General features: G+C 35.9%; 1 long non-coding RNA gene across 1 annotated transcript; it reads right to left on the bottom strand.

Moving 5' to 3' along the window:
* Positions 1-37: 37 nt before the first annotated feature.
* On the bottom strand, positions 38-20,991 carry LOC112740538 (uncharacterized). The gene is made up of 7 exons (XR_003813279.2): positions 20,416-20,991; positions 14,287-14,544; positions 10,269-10,375; positions 10,122-10,181; positions 9,835-9,896; positions 9,415-9,472; positions 38-615 (listed from the first exon to the last, which is right to left on the bottom strand). It is a non-coding gene; the product is annotated as an uncharacterized lncRNA (long non-coding RNA).
* Between the last annotated feature and the right edge of the window lie 638 nt (positions 20,992-21,629).

The following is a 21,629-nucleotide window of genomic DNA, read 5'->3' as shown; positions in this document are numbered from 1 at the left end:
TGCCTAAAAGTCAGAACAGAGAGTATGATGATTGTTTGATTCACAAGCGAATAATATTTTTTTCCATTGATTGTGTTAGCGTAAAAAGCATATTTATTTATATATTACACTTGGAGAGATTAGAAATAACTACTTGTAATTGATATACCAGTTATAGCAACCATTTGCCATTCTTGGTAAAAATGTTATATCTGATAATGGGATAATTCAGTTACGATAAGGGCTTTGTCAGAATATTAGCATTCTGTTTGAGCTGGAACATGATTGATGTAAAGTTGTTAAATAACTTTATCTCTAACAAAGAGTATATCAAGTTCGAAACGTTTTGATCTTTTGTTATGGAGGACTACGTTGGCAGCCAACAGATAAGCACTTTGATTAACGCAGTAGAAGATAGGAGGAATAGTGGTGAGGTTTTGAAGGTCCTTCAACAGATTTTGAAACCAAGTAATTTCTGCTTAAGCTGCCACAAGTGCTCTGAATTCAGCTTTTGTACTTGATCAATCATAGCTTGTTAATTATTATTGCACTTCCATGCCACAAAGTTCTGCCTTAGAAATACACAATTGCCGGTCATGGAGCGTCTGTTATCAAGATCCAATCCTCAATCGATATCTAAAAATGCAATTAGATTAAAGTTAGGATGTATTTGACAGTTTTTCAATGATTGAGAGTTTGTAATTATAATACTCACATTATATTGGTCTTAAAATTACTCACTCACATAAATGATATTATTATATTTTTCATCACTCAAATTTTTTCACAATCATAAGAATATAAGGGAGAATTTTTTAAACAAATACTAAGTATTTTGATTCATGGAGAGATAATTAATAACATACATATGAAGCCTTTATATAGACAAATTTTTATCATAAGATAATAATTCTTATAACAACTAAGTACTAGTTGTAATAATTCAAGAAACAAGTAGAAACTTTGACTAGTCAAATTTCTTGTTCAATTTTGTTTCAAATTCTCTAGTCATCAACTTGAAACTTCTAATTCATGATTCTTCATTCTTCATTAATGTTGTGCTGTCTTCCACTAGAAAAACAACTTGCATTCTTGTAGTTTCTACCACCTAATTTATGGTGCAACTTGGTTTTCAATTCCAATTCAATTTGATTTTGAATTTCCTCAATATTTTAATATGTTATATTTATACTATTCTTGAATGTTCTTGATTTAATTATCTAACATTGCCTCCATTAAATCAAGTTTATAGAATTTATCATTCTAAACATCTTCTTCAACTTGTAAAATAACTCGGCTTTCAATGGCTTTGTAAATATATCTGCAACTTGTTCTTCAGTTGGACAGTACTCGATCACAACTTTTTTTTTTCATTTACCAACTCTCTGATTTTATGAACTTGAATATCAATATGCTTCGATCTTCCATGGAATACTGAATTTTTGCAAAGTGCAATAGCTGACTTGTTATCGCAAAAAATTGTTGTTAGAGTACTTTGTTTCTCATTCAATTCTTCAAGAGTTCTTCTTAGCCAAACTGCTTGCGTTGCACAACTTGCTGCTGCTATATATTCTGCTTCTGCTGTAGAGAGTGCTACTACTGGTTGTTTCTTTGATGACCATGAAATTGCACCAAAACCAATATGAAATGCAAATTTCGAAGTACTTTTTCTTGTTTCTATATCTCCAGCCCAATCACTATCAGTGTAACCGACAAGATTCACTTCATTAGTATTTTCATAATAAATACCATCATTTAAAGTACCTTTGATATATCGAAGAATTCATTTTGCTGTATGCAAATGGTTGGTAAGACTCCTCCATAAATCTGCTAAGCAAACCAACTCCAAACATAATATCTGGTCTGGTTGCAGTTAAGTACCTCAGACTTCCAATCAAGTTTTTGTGATATGTAGGATTTACTGCTCTTCCTTTATCTTCTCTTAGCAACTTGAACTTCTCTTCAACTGGAGTAGAAACTGGCTTTGAATGTTCCATCTGAAATTTCTTCAAAATATCATTTACATATTTTCTCTGAGAAATGAAAATTCTATCATCTTTTTGAAGAACTTTGATGCGAAGGAAATAAGACATCAAGTCCATATCCGTCATTTCAAAGTGATTTATCATAGCCTCCCTAAATTCTGCAATTATTTTCAAATTATTTCCAGTAAAGATTAAATCGTCAACATAAAGACACACGATCATGATATCTCCAGGTTCAACGAACTTGATATAAAGTGTATGCTCAAATGGACATCTTTTGAAATCATTCTGAGTGAAATAAGAATCAATCTTCTTGTACCATGCTCTTGGTGCTTGCTTTAACCCGTACAAAGCTTTCTTCAACTTGTAAACTTTATCTTCTTCTCCAAAAACTTCATATCCTACAGGTTACTCAATGTACACTTCTTCTAAAGTGCCATTTAGAAATGCAGACTTAACATCCATTTGATATATCTTCCACTTATTTTGAGTCGAGAGTGAAATAATCATATGAATAGTGTCTAATCTAGCAACAGGAGTAAATACTTCAAAATAATCGATACTTGACTTTTGTTTGTATCCCTTAGAAACTAGTCTTGCTTTGAAATGATCAACTTCACCATTGGGTTTGTACTTAGTTTTGTAAACCCACTTTACTCTAATTGGCTTCTTATTTGCAGGTAAATCCGTTAGCTCCCATGTGTCATTCTTCTCAATGGCATGAATCTCCTCATCCATTGTTTTTTTCCAATTGTTATCTCTAGAGGCTTCTTCAAAGTTTAACGGCTCACAATCTAAAAATAGAGCAAAATTTATGATTTCTTCATCGGACGGATCGTTGTCATTGCTAACTTCATAACCTGCTAATCTAGCAGGTAGTCTCCGCTCTCTTTGAGGTCTTCTAGATGATTCTGGTTGTTTGGTTGTGTCCAGTTGTCTTTCTTCTTCATCATCACATGTATTTGAAATTACAATCAACTGCTTTTCTGTCTTTGTATCCCAGTCCCACATGCCTTTCTCGTCAAACGTCATGTCTCTGCTGATAATTACTTTCTTTGTTTTTGTATTGTACAGCTTGTATTCTTTTCAGTATGTGCTATAGTCGATAAAGATATACTTCTTTCCTTTATCATCTAACTTCTTCCTTAATTGATATGGTAAGTGGGCATAAGCTATACACCTAAAGACTCTAAAATGATAAATTTAAGGCCGCTTTCCACTCCAAGTTTCCTTTGGAGTTTTATCATGAACACTTTTTGTTGGACACCTGTTTAAAATATGAACTGCTGTTTCGACTGCTTCTGCCCAAAACTCTTTAGGCATTTGTTTTGACTTGAGCATGCATCTGACTATATCCATGATGGTTCTATTCTTTCTTTCAGTAACTCCATTTTTTTAGGAGTATATCTAGTTGATAGTTGGTGTTGAATTCTGTGTTACTTAAAGTATTCTGAACATGCAAGACATTATGTTCCTCTATCTGTTCTGAGGATTTTGATTTTACAGCCACTTTGTTTTTTGACAAACACCTTGAATGTCTTAAAGACATCACATGCTTCTGATTTCTACTTCAGAAAGTATACCCATGTATATCTACTAAAATCATCAATAAAAGTGATAAAGTACATGCTACCATCGTTGCTTGGAATTTCTACAGAATAGAGATCTGAATGCACAATTTCAAGTAATCTTCTGGCTCTCTATGACTTTTTATAGGGAATGAATCTCTGTGCTTCTTTTTCGATTGACAAATCTCACAAAACACTTGGAAATATGGACCCGTGGTAGACAGAAACAAGTCATTTTCTTGACAGGTAGTTTAGGCCAGAAAAATGAAAATGCCCAAACCGCATGTGCCACAACCAGTTATGATCAAGTATCACAAAACTCAAGCAAGAGGGATTAACATGTTGAATTTTTAATCGAAACATTCTATTTGAAGTCATCTTTACTTTATCTATGAACCTTCCATTGTTGTCAAATATAGTGCAATATCCATGATAAATTATCATCTTATGTCCCTTCTCAGATAATTGTCCCATACTCAGTAAATTGTAATCAAGTTCAGAAGTATAAAAAATATCAAAAATATAACTCAGAAAACCATCCTTCAATCTAGTTTGTGTGTGCCATTTTCCTTCAATAGGGATCTTTGTACTATTACCAAACTTCAATAATAGTTTAACTAAATCATCTAATAAAAAAATAACTCCTTTCTACCAGATATATGATTACTACAAGTATTATCCAAGTTCCATATATTTTCATCTTCAGCACATGAATTACTTGTAAAGAATAAAGTCTGAGTACTTGATGAGCGAATATTTTATACGCTTTTTGGCATCATTTTCATATAGTTTTTAGTATGTTTTGTTTAGTTTTTATTAAGTTTTTATGGGTTTTAGTGTTAAATTCACATTTTTGGATTTTGCTGAGTTTGTGTGTCTTTGTGCAATTTCAGGTATTTTTTGTTTGAAATTGAGGAGCTAGAGCAAAAGTCTGATTCAGAGACAGAGAAAGCACTGTAGATGTTGTCTGGATCTGACCTTCTTGCACTCAGAAGAGCTTTTCTGGAGCTAGAGCAAATGGAGCATTCTCAATGACTATGGAAATCTGACTTCTAGAGCTTTTCAGAAATGTATAATAGTCTATACTTTGCTTCAGATTAGAAGGCCCAAAATTGGCATTCAATGTCAGCCTCCTGCCCCCTTTTAGGCGTCCAGCGCCCACAAGGAAGAGACCAGCATCCAAACGCCCAAAGAGGACCCCCTAGCCAGCGTTCAATGCCCTAGAGGCCTCCTACACGTGGATCTCATCAAAGCTCAGCCCAAACACTCACCAAGTGGGCCCCAGAAATGGATTTTAGCACTAAAAAGATTGTTTTACCCTTACTAGTCATTTGTTTAGTATTTAAGGGATTAGATTTATGTTATTCGGGAGATTATCTAGACTTTCATGCCATATTATGTTTTACCATTGTATTTTCTTTCAGTATGAGTTTCTAAACCTCCTAGGTTGAGGGGAGGAGCCCTGCTGAGTCCTATGAATTAATAAAAGTATTACTATTTTTCTTCGATCCATGTTTGATTTATTTCTAAGATGTATAATTGTTCTTCAACATGGTGCATAGGATAATTAGTGACAATCAGCTCTGTTCATCATACTAGGACCGCGTTCCTAACAACCACCCGTGTCTACCTGGGTTCGTGTGAATACGTGACTGGAAAGCGCGAACCGCCAGCTTGATTATACATCTCTCAGACGGCTAATCCACAACTTCGTTGGGGACTTCTCGAGACACCAGTTCAGCCAATTTCCGGGGAGATTAGGGTCTCTGTGGTAGAGGCTAGAACCAAAAGAAGTAGCATTCTCTGATTCAGAAGATTCGACCTTGTCTGTGGCGTTTTGAGTAGGATCGCCAAGAGAATGAACTGCTACAGCTTCACCCTCGTTCAGATTGGATGACCACGGCCAATGGCATTTGATCTAAAATGGAGGAGATTGATGACCACGGCCAATGGCGTTGATCACATACAGCCTTTCATAGAAGAAATCATTCACAAGCAAAGAAGACAGTAATACCAGAGTTAATTCAAAAAGATAAAGCAACTCCAATCCTTAACCATATTCCTATTACTGTAAGACCCAGAATCTTTGAAAAGTCTTATTATGATCAAGTCTCAAATCCTACAGTTATTTAAAGCCTTAATTTCAGAGATTATTTTATTAAAGATAATTATGGCAAGTTTTGATTTATTGGATTTGAGATAAGTTATGATTATTATCTAATTTTATAATTATTAGATTATTTTCTATATTCAAAGTATAAAGTTGATAGTTATGAAATAATAAGGATTTTATATGTTTTGGACTAAGTAACTAATATTTTGAATATTAGTACTGCTATTTTGGAAAATAGAGAAATTAATTATATTATTTCTAATCTTTAGATTTGGGCATTTTGTTGAAAATAATTTGTAAAAGTGGATGAACAAATAGTGTTTTTCCATATACAATAAGTGTTGGATTTACATTGGATTTCAATTACCATATTATTCCTAATTTTATGTGAAATTACCATAATGCCCTTAACCCTAATTTTCACATAAGGAAAACCCTAACCCGGTAACCCATTACCCGACCCGGTTCTCTCAACCCCACTCAGCTCCCAAACCCAGCCGCCAAACTTGACCTATTTTCCTTCCTTCTTTCATTCACGACACACAGCTTCCTTCTGTTTCCATGAAGGAAGAAAAGAGGAGCAAAAAGTGGGAGAAGAGGAACGGGGAGGAGAGGAGAGGAGGAGGACGGCGCCGGCGGGCATCACTGCCGCCGCGCCATCGCGTCGCGCAGAGACGAGAGGAGCGAGATCTGAGGATGAGACAAGGATTTGCGCCGGTGGCACTGGGGTTTGCTGCCGCCGTGGGTCCCTTTCCGTTGAACTCGAAGGAGGAGGAAGGCTGAGACTGGGCGACGCTGGGAGAGAAGGAGACGCGAGCTAGAGGAGCTGCGTCCAGTCGCCGTCGATCGCCATTGAACCGCGCCGGACCCAGAACTGCGAACGTGAGGGGTGCGATGCAGGAGCCCGACGCGAGGAAGAGGGAGCGTGCGTGCACGCGCAGGAGAAGGGCGACGCTGCTGTCACCGCCGTTGCTGAGCTGCGCCGCCGTCAACCTTGCCGCAGTGTCAGTCGCCGTCCTCTATGGCAGAGCCAGAGAGAGAGAATTCGGGAGCAGAGCAGACGAGAGAGATCTGAAGGTGTGCTGGGAGTTCAGCCACCGTGCCCGGCCGCCGTTCGCGTTGCCGGCGCCGCCTCTGTCGGAACTGCTGCCGTTAGAAAAGGGTTCTGGCCGCCAGGAGTGGTTCTGTGACTTCCGAGACCACCGCCGGAGCTTCTGGCTACCGCTGCCGTCGCCAAAAAACTCTGCCGGTAAGGGTTTTTGATTCGGTCTTCACTCGTTTAAGATTCTGGAAGCTTTAACGTCTCTGTATGTGGGTTTCAGGTGCCATTGCTGGAGTCCGGTCACTGCTTACTGCTTGAGGTGGCTGCCGGGCTGCTGCCGTTGAACCGGTTTAGAGACCGCCGCTGTTCCGGTTTAGCTGTTCCTTCTTCATTCGGTAAGCGTTTTCAATTTGAAAGCTCTCTAGTTACTATTCTGGCTTCATACACTAAGGTTTTGCGGCATCAATTGCTATAAGATTGAGTTTCTATTGTTATATGTCGCGATTAGTGTTGCTGTGGTTACCGCGGGAGTGGCTTGGAGCCGAGGTTGCGGTTGTTGGTGATTTCGGTTTAAGAGAGGAGGTTCCTGTGACGCGTTTGGGTTTTGGAATTGCGTTTTGAGATAGGGGCGCTTTCCGAAAACTATATTTTGTATATTGGAATTATTACATATGGGTACTGATGTGAGGACGTGTATTTGGTGATTGTATCAGTCCTATGTATTGTTTGGTTGTTTTGTATGATTATGGGTGTTGGTTTAACTCGACTGTTGTGTGGCTTTGTGAAACGAAATGCTTTTGAAATTGATTCTTTTAAAGCTTTGAGATCGAGTTGAATCTGTTGGAAATTGATTTGAGTTGAATGGATTTTCTTGAGAATGTAAAAAAAAAATAGAATACACTCTTGAATTCAGCCTGGCTTGCTTTAACGATCTGGTTTGATAAATGACTATTGCTGAACCGTTTCTTTGAAACTTTAGAAATAAGTTTATTCGGCTGATAATGATTTGGTTTTTGAAATGGTTTTCTTGGAATATGGAATTGAGATGGTTGTTGGATTTGGCTTGCCTTGAACTGATTTTGGATTTTAGGCTGTTGAAAAGGATTGTGGAACGGTTTAGTTGGGACCCGAACTGGGTGGCAAAGTCCAAGTTTTAGGGGAGGTGCTGCCGAAATTTCTATAAAATCCGAGTCTTTATTGAAATGTTGTTTGGAGAATGATGAGTTAAAGACTTCTACTATTTTATTTGAATTATCAAGAAAAGGATAATTCATGCTTTTGAAATGAGTTAGAAAAAGGGGAAATTGTAATTTAGTCTTGCTTCTTAAGAAAGGCATTGTATCTCTTTCAAGAGAAAGTTATTTAGGTGAAACTTGTGTTTTAAAGCTGTTTGAACGTGAAAAGGGTTTATGCCTTTGAATTTGACTTGGGGGTTTCAATTAAAGAAGTTTCAATGGCTTTGAAAGAACCTGGATGTCTATTGACAAGTTTCATTTTGAAATGTTTGAGAAAGGTTTTAAGTGCTCCTTGAATTCTGAACCTTTGCAAAACTAAAACAATTTTGAACAGTCGAAATGCTTTAGAATTTATCATGGGGGTTGAAGCTGGTTTTACCTAGGAAAAGGAAACGGCTTTGAAAGAAGTAAATGATTACTCAAATCGGAAAGCCAATGTTTTAATGATTTTAAATGAATTTGGCGAAATGAGTTATGTTATTCTCCCCTAAAGACTTGGGACTCTGCCGAGAAACTTTTGTTATAAAGTCCCATTGTTGGATGGGTGATTTTTGAATATCTCAAAGAGGCTTTTAACTTGCCATGATGATGGAAGTTTTGGAAAGAGGATGCCGAGAGTGGCATTATTTTAAAAGAGGAATTTACCTTGAGTAAAAGTGGCTTATGAGCCTGAGATGATTTGAGAAATGATATCATTAAAGCCAAGGCTGAAAAGAGTTGAAACTTGATTTCAAAGTGAAATGAATTGAGAAAATGATTTATGGCTTAAATGCCGATTTCATGAATTTGATTATTTTGAATGTGGAAGTGCTGTTTTGTTGAGAGCCGGAATGGATGTGTATGTTTATACATATTGATTGTTTCTGGATTGAACCGTGAGCCGGAATGGCTGTGTATGATTTATCAATATTAGCTGGTTCTGGATTGAACCGTGAGCCGGATAGCTAAGGTGGATGTTGATCCATGGCTGAGAATGAATGCATATATGCTGGGATATTGATAATTGTGATTTTTGCACTTCCACTATCTGAGATACGAGTTTCCCTGGGTAGTAGCAGTGGCTAGCCACCACGTGCTCCAGGTTGAGACTTGATACTCTGTTGACCCTATGTCGTAAGTGTGGCCGGGCACTGTGAAAGGCCCGGATGAGCTCGCCCCCATAAATATTCACCAGTGATGGTGATGGATAAATATTCACCAGTGAGGGTGACGGATATGGATCATGATTATGATCAAGTTTATGATGAGTATAACTCGAGTTGGGAATGCACGACAGAGGGACAGTCCAATGGTTAGCTACCAGGACTTGTCGGGTTGGCTCTATAACCGACAGATGATATCATCAGCCACTAGGGACAGGCATGCATCATATGCATTTGTGTGACATTGGTTGGGTGTGCATATTATACTTGGTTTGCCTATGTGATTAATTGCTAACTGTTCTACTTGTAATAACTATTCATAAAGAGAAAATGATGGTAATGTAACAAACCATTAGTTTCAGCAATTGCAAGTGCTTCCCTCGATTCCTCCAAGGATCCACCGGTTATCTGCAACATAAAAAATAAGCCCTTCTAACCGTGAAAGTTTCAAAAATTTTATTCACAAATCACAATGAAATTGAATCTTATGCTCTGATTGAGGGAAATAATTTTCCCCAGAAGTCAGCTATTTTAACATCAGAATTCACATTTTATGGCAATTGATGAAGTAATAGATAATTAAAGTTGGAGTAGACACTATAGGCATCAAATCATTCTTAAGAAATAGAAAAGTAACATGTAAAAATTGTCTCTAGTACAGTTGATGGTAGATAAGAAATAAACTAAAACTAATATAGAGACTCAACCCCCAGAAGTCCTTGAAGCTAAAGCTAAGTTGTCCTCAATAAAAAAAACACCCAGCACTATACCTGAACTCAGTTTGAAAGTCTTTAGCAAGAGCCACCACTTCATCCAAGTTTTCATTAGCATCCTATGACAAACTCAACAGGTGCAATAATCAGAAACAGAGCATTAGTTAAGAAAACGCTATAAAATACATTAATTAGTTAATTTGAGAAATATTTGAGACATAAAACTAATCTAGGTCATGAACAATTCCCATTTTGGAGTGGATCCAACTATAAAACTAACTCAGAATCAAGCTAAAATTAATCAAGTTGAACTCATCTGAATATTGAAGAATAAAGACGCTTACATCAGGTCATTGTTCTACATAAAACAAATGTTTTTCTACATAGATTTCTTGGCAAATGACCTGAAATGTAACCAAATAATCATTAACATGTTATAACAACCATCTCTAATTAACAGAAGAGTTTTTTAATGAAATTAAATAGCAAACCTTGTTAATTTCATGGTGTGGGATATCATGAAGATCCTTAACATTAATTTCCTCAGAGTTTTGTGAAAACAAAACAAAATCAGAAACAAAACAATACGCCACATTTTCTGCAACAACAAAAAGATCATGAATTAAAAATAAATAAATAAATAATTAACACACCTTAGGCAATGCCTACAATAAAAAACCTCATCACAACATGGTGCTCTAATAAAAAAACCTCAACACAAATATAGAGATTCAATTTCTCAAGTTTTGCTACTAGACAGAAATAAACAGAGCCAAAAGCAAAGAACAACGAAAATAGTACAAAGTCAATAATAATATACATGTCAGATTCACTGTAAAACCCCAAGAAATTAATAAATAATTAGCTAATAAAAAAATTAAAAAATTAAATTTTATAGTTTAGAATGGAAGAAATAATTAAAATACGAATTTTGACACTAATTTTAAAAATTTTGGCCCAAAATCGGGCCAACAGACCGAACCGGTTGGACCGAGCCCAAACCGGCCCAAGGCCCACCTATAAACTAAGCCACAAGCGAGCTTTCCTCATTTTCACTCCTGGGAATGCTTCGAAGAGAGATTCACATCTTGAAAACCTAAACCCCCTTCTAAAAATCCAATCGTCCGTAACTTTCAATTCGGAGCTCCGATTGACGAGCCATCAGCGACCACGCATTCGTCTCGAAATTCTCTACAAAACTCACATATCAATTTGGAAAGAATCTAGCAATTTCTTACTCATCCATGTAACACCCTAATATTTAAATTCTTATGCTCAAGTCATAAGTCAATGATAATAAGGTTACGACTCTCAAGGTGGATTTTTAATACATAAATATAAATATAATTGAAAGGAGTATTAATCGAGAAGTCTGAAAAGAGTAAAAATAAAATCGCAAAGTCGTATCATTCACGTATCGACAGCTAAAAGTTAAAGCGTGAAGTCAAAAATGATATACAAATAAAGTCATAAAGGAGAGTAAGAGAAGGACGATATATAGATATATAACATAAGTAAATAGCCACTAGTCGCGACCCGTGAAGTTTAGGCCGGCTAGGGTACAATATGAAAGTAGTTGACAACAGTATCTCCTAATCTCTCCCAAAAGAAACATAAGAGCCTCTATAGGTAAGTTCAAAAGAGTTCAATACATAATATAAGCTTTTCAAAGTAAAGGTGGATAGATTCTAAGCAAAATATAAAGTAGAGAACATAAAAATCTTTGCCATCTCTCAGATGAACCATAACTCACTTCTAAGCACCTGGACCTGTATCTGAAAAATAAGAGATATATACAGAATGAGAACCCCCGACCCATGGGTTCCTAGTACGGTAAAAGTACCAAATAAATACAATGCATTGTAATAAAAACTCACTAAGCATCCTAAACTTCCTTTCACCAAACATTCACCCTATGTTCTCGCGAATCTATAAATAGGCAACTGTCATAAGGGAATGCTAAGTCTAATTCTTATTCTTCATACTTCTCAACTCTCTCTAACTCTCCAACGAATCAGAATCAGAGTCATAAACAAAACCATCACCAGTTATTCTGTCTCAGCAATTCTAATCAATACATCATATCCTCACCTGGAGCAAGCGAAATCACTTCACTGCGTCTACCCAGGAAACTCAAATTATCTCATTCAATAATCATCATCATTATTCGATCACATCATCAATTCATCTCATCAAGAACAGCCCTCAGTTTCCACCGACACCAACATGAGGGACCTCTCAGTTGTACAAATATAATCAATACAGACAAGTAATACACAAATAAGGTGCAAGTAGAACAGATAGCATATAGTCAGGTAAAATAGCATATATGATATAGCAATCCAAACAAATAGGCAAACCCAAACGATTCAAATATATGCAAATGATGTATACCTGCCCTATGGCTGATGAGTCTCATCTGTCGGTTATAAAGCCAACCCGACAAGTCCTGGTAGCTAACCATTGGACTGTTCCTCTGTCGTGCATCCCCAACTCGAGTCATTCTCAATCATAACCACGATCATAATCATAATCATACAACACCCACACTGGTGTTTATTCATGGGGGCGAGCTCATCCGAAACTTTCACAGTGTCCGGCCACACTTACGACATAGGGTCAACAGAATCTTGGATCTCAACCTGGAGCACGTGGAGCCGACCCACTGCATCTACCCAAGGAAATCCGAAACTCAGATAATTCCACAAATCTCAAATCATACTCGACTGAGAGCAAGTGGGGGCTAACCACTGCATCTACCCTAGGAGTCTCAAAACCAAACCCGGAGTAAGTGGAATCACTCCACTGCATCTACCCAGCAAGTATGTCTCATCACATCCCGGAGCAAGTGGATCAATGCCACTGCATCTACCCAGGCAGGTGTTTAAAAGATCAACCTGGAATGAATGGAATCACCACAACTGCCACTACTACCCAGGCGTCACAATCTCTGACTCAGAGCAAGTAGGACGAACCACAACCCTTGCGTCTACCCGGGGAGCCTCTATACTAACCAACCTGGAGCAAGTCGAGCGCAACTACAACCCTTGCATCTACCCAGGGGGTACGTTCTCATATGCCCAGGAGGAACTAAGGAGGGGATCCTAACCTCCCACCATCTCGCTGGGGGCGATTTTACAATACCAGGAAGAACAAGGAAGGGGATCCTCACCTTCCTTCAATTCTCTGGGGTCGCACTTTCGAGAAAGAGAGCTCAAGATAAAACAATAATTCAAAGCCATATTTTCATTTCCAGCCATAAATCAATATTTATCATAGCCATCCAGCTCATGGCATAACCCATAACCAGCCAATAATCATTATCAAATATAGCCCTTTACTCACAGCATATACCGCACTTCCATCATCACCCTCAGCAACTCATACAGTCATCATTAATCATAACTCATCATTAATTCTCCCATTACTTCATCCACAAGTTACCACATCTCCTAGCCTCTTCCCATCGCTAGACATACTATAAGTATTTGGGACATAAAGGGTGAGAATGGAGACTTAGAAGTCTGAAATTTGGCTTTAAAAACTCAAAATCAGCTTTAGGGTGAAAACGGGGTCACACGTGCGCGTCACCCACGCGCACGCGTAGAAAGCAGAAAAGTTATAGTGACGCGTATGCGTCCCCCACACGCACGCTGGATGGGAGAAAATCCAAGTGACGCCTACGCATCAGCCACGTGTACGCGTGAGTGCGTTTTGTGCTCCAGGCACAAAACCAGCACAACTCCGGCACAACTCTCGGGAATTTTGGCTGGGCAACTGATTTAGCCCATCGACGCATACGCGTCGGCCAGGCGCACGCGTGGATGGCAAATATTTGAAAACGACACGTGCGCGTCGGCCACGCATACGCGTGGGTGTGCGTTCTGCCAAAAATTTTACTAAGTTAAAAAGCTGCAGAATTTCATTTTTAAACCTCAAACTCCCACCACACATAACTTCTACAAAATTCCTTTTTCAACCATTTCTAAACCGTTGGAAAGATCTTTGAATAAACTTTCATAAAAATCTATTTTTGAGAAATTCTGAACTCCGTGGACCGAGTTACGGACCGCCAAAGTTGGTCAAAAATTAGTTTTTACCCCAAAATTATAAATCACCAATTTTTCTAATGTTCACGAGCCAAATTTATTTCCACTCATCCAAATGACCACAACCCAACCACATTCATATAATTACACTCAACCAAACCAAACCTACCTCCTCTACACAGTTTCATCCAAAATTATCAAATTTCACATCTCAATTCCTCAAACTTTATTATTCAATAACCAAACCAATTATTCACACATTCAATATCCAATCCATCAAATCCTCAACACACCAAACATACAAGTTCACACAATTCTCAACTTAATCATTAATTTACATTACATATCAACTATGCATATTAGTACCAACTATTTACACAATCCAAACTTAATCCTAGGGGCATCTAGCCTAGGAATTCTCATCACACCACACGGTACTTAAATGAAACTTAAACTGTACCTCTTGTAGCCAAATTAATTGAGCTTCTTCTTGGAAGTCTCCACCAACCTTTAGCTCCAAGCCTCACCAAAGCTCCACAAGCAACACCAACCTCCCAATTGTGCACCAAAATCACCAAATACACTAACATAACCAATTTCACATATATACATCAACCTAGGTTCATGAAATTGATAAATCATAAGGGTTTGAGTACTTCTTACCTCAGCCCATATGAAATAGGGATAGAACCCACTTAGAATCCATGTTAGAGTATCCCTAAACAACCAAAATCACAAGATTTCAACACTAACTATCCAAAAATACATAATAGTGGAGAATTTCAAAAACTGGGCAGAAATGAATAGAATAATCACCACAAAACTTAGATAGAATTGTAGAGGATGAGAAGAGCGACGCGTGGCCGCAAACGACTCGTCAATCGGAGCTCCGTAGCTCAAGTTATGGGAATTTGAAGTTTGGAAGGCTAGGTTTCCTTCCTCTCTTCTCTCTATCCGCCCCACACCCCTTCTTTTAGGGTAAATGAACCGAAATGCTCATAATTAATGTTTATATATATTGGGTCTTGGGTTCGGTTCACTTATTTTTGTCCGTTGGCCCAATTTTGGGCCAAAACCTTTAAGGTTAGGGTTTTAAATCGCATTTTAAATATTTCTACCTTTCCTAATTATAAATCCTAATTTCTTAGCCTTATTCACTTATAATTAATTTTTTCAGCTGCAGTACCAAACAGATATCAGTCGGTACTGTCGGTCAAAATTTCAATGCACGTATTTATGCATAAAACTATGTTTTCCGGCTTAGAAAAATCCACTGAGTCCAAATATCATATTTAAATTATTAAATTCTGATTGCTAGATTTTCTAACCATATTCGCTCCTATTTAATTTATTATTTAATTAATTACGGTTTGACCGGATTTTACAATCCACTCCTCCCTAATTTCGAAATTTAAGATTTTGAGTTTGATAGATTATGTGATTTTGATGTTGTAGGCTTGAGTTAGCTTGAGGAAACTATTGGGTTTTGTTCATTTGAGCCATGGATAAGGTAAGGAACTCCTATTTCTTAGTGAATTTCAAATTTAGTAAACTCTGTGTTGATTATAGTGATATTGTATGAATTAGATTGTGTTTTTGTTGATTTTGAGTTCAATTGGGCGGTGTGAAACAAAATTTGGGTGATTAAGCTTGAGGAATCGACGTTTGAAAGTTTAGAGCTTGTGAAAGGAGAGGATTTTGAGGAATTTCGAGCTTAGGGAGTAATCAGCCAAGGTATAGTTTTCGTTTCTCGTAGATAATATATAATGTTTCGTGAAAACATAGGCTAGATGACCATATGATAAGTTTTATGATATGGAAGGTTGAGGTTTAGTGACTTGTTGTTGGAAATTATTGAGTGGGTGGTTGAAATGCATGATGATTGATTATTAATGATTGTGAATAATGATGATAAGAATGATTGATGACTCATGAATGATATTGAATTATAATGATGAGCTTTGAAATGAATAATGAATGTGATAAATAATATTGATAGTAAATGATGATGAGGATAGGTTGTGGAGATTTGTTGAATATATATATATATATATATATATATATATATATATATATATGTATGTATGTATTTGTGGATGATTGAGTGGTTTGGATGGGACCCGAGAAGGGTGGTAAAGTCTGACTTTTAGGGAAGGTGCTGCTGAAATTTTATGAGAATTTTGGAAAGTTTTGTATTGGTTAATTTGGATGGAAGAATAGTTTATTTGATTAAGATTGAATGAATGTATGTTTGTAATACCTAGGCAGTAGTAAGGATTGTGATTCGTCCCGCTTGCTCCAAGTTGAGCTTTTAAACACCGCCTGGATAGTAGCGGTAATAGTGGTTCTTCCGCTCGCTCTGGGTTAAGCGGGTTGTAGCAAGGGGGTTGTAGCTCAGACCCACTTGCTCTGCGAAGGGTGTTTTTGTCCACGGTTAGCTACCAGGACATGTCGGGATTGGCTATATAACCGACAAATAATATCATCAGCTATAGGGCAGGCATACATCATATGCATATGTGTGCTTTGTTTGATTGTGCATTAATTGGGCTTGCCTATGTGATTACTATGCTTACCTACTATACTTGCTACCTTATGTATCTGTATCCTACTTGTGTTTGTTTTGTCTGTATTGCTTGTATGTGCACCGAAGTTTTGGAGGATTGGAGGAAGGCAGAAATTAGGGCTTAATTTAGAAAGGAATTAGAAATAAGAATCTTAGATAACCTATCATGTTTATGGCTTTCAAATTATAAACTTTAAGATTTAAATCGGAGTGTCAGAGTTCTAGGATCGCCTCTGGCTTTCCCGGGACCTTATATATTATATATGTGGGCACTATTACCATGCTGAGAACCTCTGGTTCTCATTCCATACATATGTTGTTTTCAGATGCAGGTCGAGAGGCACCTTGTTGAGCGTCTGGAGACCTTCCTTGCAAGCGAAGAACTATCTTTTGGGCTGTTATATTTTGTTTTAGACTATGTATATATGTTTATAGAATCTCTGCATGTATATTTTGTATTTTGTCCCTCCTAGAGGTTGACTTGGAGAAATAGGTGTTTATTTTGTAGTTTGAGTTTTATTTTGGGTTTATATATATATACTCTGGCCGACTTTAGTTTTGCAGGTCAAGTCTGGAGCTTGATATATGTGTTTTAGAATTCTGATATGTATATTATGTTTTCAGCCTTCTTTTGATCTTGTCCATTCTGTTTTACGCTTATTCATACAAGTATGACATGATTTTTTGTTTTCACTTTTGTTTAGCTTATTCTTCAAGGCTCCTCGTTATAAAATTATTTTCAACTATATTTATATAAGTCTTTTCTTTTAGAGGTCGTAATACCTCGCCACCTCTGCTTTACGACTTAAGCATAAGGCTCCGTGTGGTAGGGTGTTATATTCACCGGAAGACTATTGTTGTTGTTACCGGATAAGTTACCAGCGGAGGCGGCAGTGAGAAAAGAACGACACGATGACAAGCAACGATGCATCTGGACGGCGATGTCATGATCTGTGACAAAGGAGTGAGCAGAGGAGCCAACGAGACCAGAGGAGGCAATAATGATAAAAGAACGACGCGACGATGAGCAACAGCGGATTTGGAAGCGGATCTGGACGGCGATGCAACGATCAGAGGAGGCAGCGCGACCAGAGGAGGCGATGATGAAAAAAGAATGGCGCTATCTGAGAAGACGACGATGGTAACTCCGTAACTGGGGAAGAGGAGAATGGTGAGGGTGAGTTAGGGTTAGTGAGGGTAACTCGGTAGCTATCTTACTTTTTTAAATTAGCGACCGATTAGTTTATTTAAATTAGTAATCAATTTAGTGACTAATTTAGTGGTTTTTACCCTATTTTTCTATCGGTTATAAAATCGGTCGCTAAATTAAAAAATAGCAACCGATTTTGTGACTAAAAGTTCCAAAGACATTACTTTTTTATTTTGGTTGTTAATTCGGTCGCTAAATTAAAAATATCAACCGATTTTAGTGACCAACTTTATTCTGGTTGTATTAAAACTTATCGGTCGCTAATTCGGTTGCTATTAATGACCGATTTTATTGGTCGCTAAAATCGGTCACTATCTTAACAATTAGCAACTGATTTAGTGACCAGAGCATTAGCAACCGAATTAGCGACCAAACAATTGTTCACTCTATTTCACTATAAATTGCAAAATCGGTTGCTAAAATAAAAAATAGCGACCGATTTAGCGACTAACATTTTTTGGTCCTAGAAATTCTATATCAATCGCTAAATTGGTCGCTATTAGCAACTAATTTTTTTTGTTGTTAAAATAAGTCGCTATTCTGATAATTTCTTGTAGTGAAAGGGCCGGGTATAAATTTAAAATAATGATTCGCCTTTTACCGATGGTTAAACCGTCAGTAAAATACACTTGCGATGATAGCAAAATCCTGCATTTAATTAAATCAATTTTACTGATGGCTTAGCTGTCGGTAATATATAGATAGGCACAAAAGTTGAAAAGTGTCACTCATTTATTTTAGGTTTAATTACTCTGTTGATCTCTATAGTTTTGCGAAATTTTCAATTAGGTCTCTATACTTTTTTTCCTTTTAATTGGATCCCTGCACCAAATTTTTTTTTCAATTAAATCCTTCTTAGCAGATTGACTTAATTTTATAAGGACCCAATTAAAAAAAATTGGTGCAGGGACCCAAATAAAAAAAAATGTAGGGACCCAATTAAAAAAAAATTAGTACAAGGACTCAATTAAAAGGAAAAAAAATATAGGAACCTAATTAAAAATTTCGCAAAACTATAAGGACCAACAGAATAATTAAACATTTATTTACCGACAGCATATTTATTTTATTCAAATTACCGATGGCCAAATCGCCGATAACTAATAAATAAATTGAATTTAATAAATATTTTATTAAATTAAACTTTTTCCATCGGTAAATATAATATTTCGATAAAACTACATGTATATTTACTGATAGTTAAGCTGTCAGTAAAATAAATCCTCGATAAAAAAAATAAAATAAAATCTACTAAATTTAGTGATGTCTTTGAACCAGGCTGTTGGTAACTTTTGTCATTGAAATGGTTTTCGGAGATTCTGTTGGTAATCACGACCAATGTATTAGTGATTACACTTATTACACATGAAATTATTCAATTGTGCTAACAATAATTAATAAATATAAAATAAAATAAACATTAACTAAAAAATATAAAATATGATAATTTTAAATATTTTTAATTTATTTTTTATTTTTTATAAAATATTTTTGTTTTTAATAATACCAACAAAGAAAAGAAGTAGGAAGTTGCTTCTTTATTTCTCATCATAACTAGAGGGAAAAGAAAAGGGGTAAATGAACAATATAATAACAAACAGAAGCTTGACAAATCTAGAACCAACGTGGCTTGCATTTATGTGATAGTATAATGGAAATAGAAATCATCAATGACTCCTAGTGGGGAATGGAACACCTCCATTTTTTTCATTTTCATCTTTCTCCATATATATATATATACATAAAATAAAACGACAAAAATCCTTCTCAATCTTGGTCGTTTTGAATGGTTTAATTGATATCACCTTGACACCATGATCCATTTCTCATCAGTAAACAATAATCAGAGGTTATTATTCAGTGAACACATAAATTTAACTTACAAAGTAAATATTTTACTATGTCAGCCAACTAACAACATAAATAAGTTAATTACAAGGTTTTTTTTTTTAATTTTTATAGAAGGATAAATAAACCAGCTACAAATGACTCATAATACCACTTTGGTCATTTTCAATAATAAAAAACCCATATGCAATTGAATGTGAGGCAAGGAAGGTCATTGATTAGATAGTGCCTCACTGAGAATGACATATTATTCCTTTTTATTGAGAATTAGTATTAAAATAAATAAATAAATAATAAAAACTGATCCTAAAAAAATAACTTTTTTTCGTTTTTTTCTGTCAATTGATGATAGCATGAACTTGATATGATATGTCTCAACTAATATGGTTCTTTCATTCATATAGTGATAATCACATTTATGCAACAATTGGCTCAAATTTCGTTTCAACATCAAATTAAAGCAATATATATCCACTAAATTAATAATAATTGAGACCAATTTTTTTGCTTTGAGTGAGTGAATGGGGGCAAAAGAGAGAATGGAAACCTACGAGTTGGAATAAGACTGAGTACTACTTAGTTATTATTAGACAATTCTTCATCAAAAATAAAATAAAAAATTTTGTTTATAATGGATGATTAATTATTATTGCTCTCTTTAACATGCATGTCAGTGTTTTCTGATTATGACACAATCAAGTTGTTCAGTCCAATTATGTTTATCACCATAATATTTTCCAAACACACACCGACATTCTTCCAAAGCCACTCATCGCTAAATATCCTTAAAGATTTTCAAGATTTGTTTTTGACTTCATGATATGATTTGAAATATTATTGTTCCCCCAAAATCTCATCATGTACAAGATATGATAATGTTATATATCTTGAATAATAATAATAAATAATAATGATAATGATAATTAAAAAAGTTAGATGGAAAAAAATAATATTATACTACTGACCTTCAATGTGTGGAAACATAGAAGCCAATCAAAATTTTCTCCATGAGATCCTTAGCTTTCAGCAGATTTGCCATTTCCAAATGCTATAATATTTCAGGTGCTGTCATCATGATGGGGAAGAGGGGCACATGAAGAACTAACTCCTCCATTAGCGAGAAAATAGTATAGAGAACATTACACAGTGTACCAGGCAAATGTAAGCAATTTTATGAAGCAAAAGAAGCCACATATATTAAATTGGAAAACTTTCTAAGTATACTAAGAACGCTAGTGTTCCAGTCATAATGTATACTTGAAACTCTTCAATATGAAATCAAACATAGTAATCATAATGTGAATTGTATGGTGAGTTAGTATTGCACGTGCCCTGCTTCTCCATCATGCTCAACATGCACCTTCTCATGTGAATATAGTAATATACTACATGTCACTAGCTATAGAAGTTATAGGAACTTGTTCAAACAAACAAAAATATAGGAGCTAGGTAGATAGAAAGGTTTGAATTTCAAGATAGAAGAAGTAGTGGTGGATTTTTGGGGAACTCTAGTTTTTTTTTTTTTAGGTGCGTTTAATGACAAAAGGGGCAAAATGGAGTGTGTTTTTAAAGGTGGTGGTGTGGGTAGCATAGTGATATAGCAACAATTAAGGAAATTACAAAAAGAGACTTAGTTGTTGGGTGTGGGGGCCTATGGAGTTTTTAAACCAAACAACAGCATGTCATATTTCACATTACTATTTAGGACCACTTACTCTTCTCTAGAAACTAGAGCATTTATATATACTTGAAATTACATGTATACCCTCTACTTGTGTGAATTAGGTGAGCAATTAAGATTTGCATGTACACTCCTATATACCAAATGAAGAAAATCTAACTTGTCTTGATAACCTTGAATTGAATAAATTCAGTTACATGGCTTCTATATAATTGGGCTAAATTTGTTATATAGGAAGGGGAGGAGGGAGGAAGAGGTTTGAAATTCAAATATATGGACTAATTTGATATTTTATATAGATATGAGACGAATTAAAAATATGCAATATATTACATACGAATTGCAATTATTTTTTATTTTTCGAAAACACAAAACCATTTCAACAAATTGTGGTAATTTTTAATTTGTAATTAATTTTCTCTTTATTTTTTGTAAACACAAAATAGACTTGGCGTATTATTATAGTGAGAAGAATTTTCTTATAATTAAAAAAGAAAA

The sequence above is a fragment of the Arachis hypogaea genome, chromosome 14 (genome assembly GCF_003086295.3).
Source record: "Arachis hypogaea cultivar Tifrunner chromosome 14, arahy.Tifrunner.gnm2.J5K5, whole genome shotgun sequence".
NCBI classification, from domain to species: Eukaryota; Viridiplantae; Streptophyta; class Magnoliopsida; order Fabales; family Fabaceae; genus Arachis; species Arachis hypogaea.
Note: the sequence above shows the minus strand (reverse complement) of the source record. Positions and strands in the feature narration are given on the sequence as shown.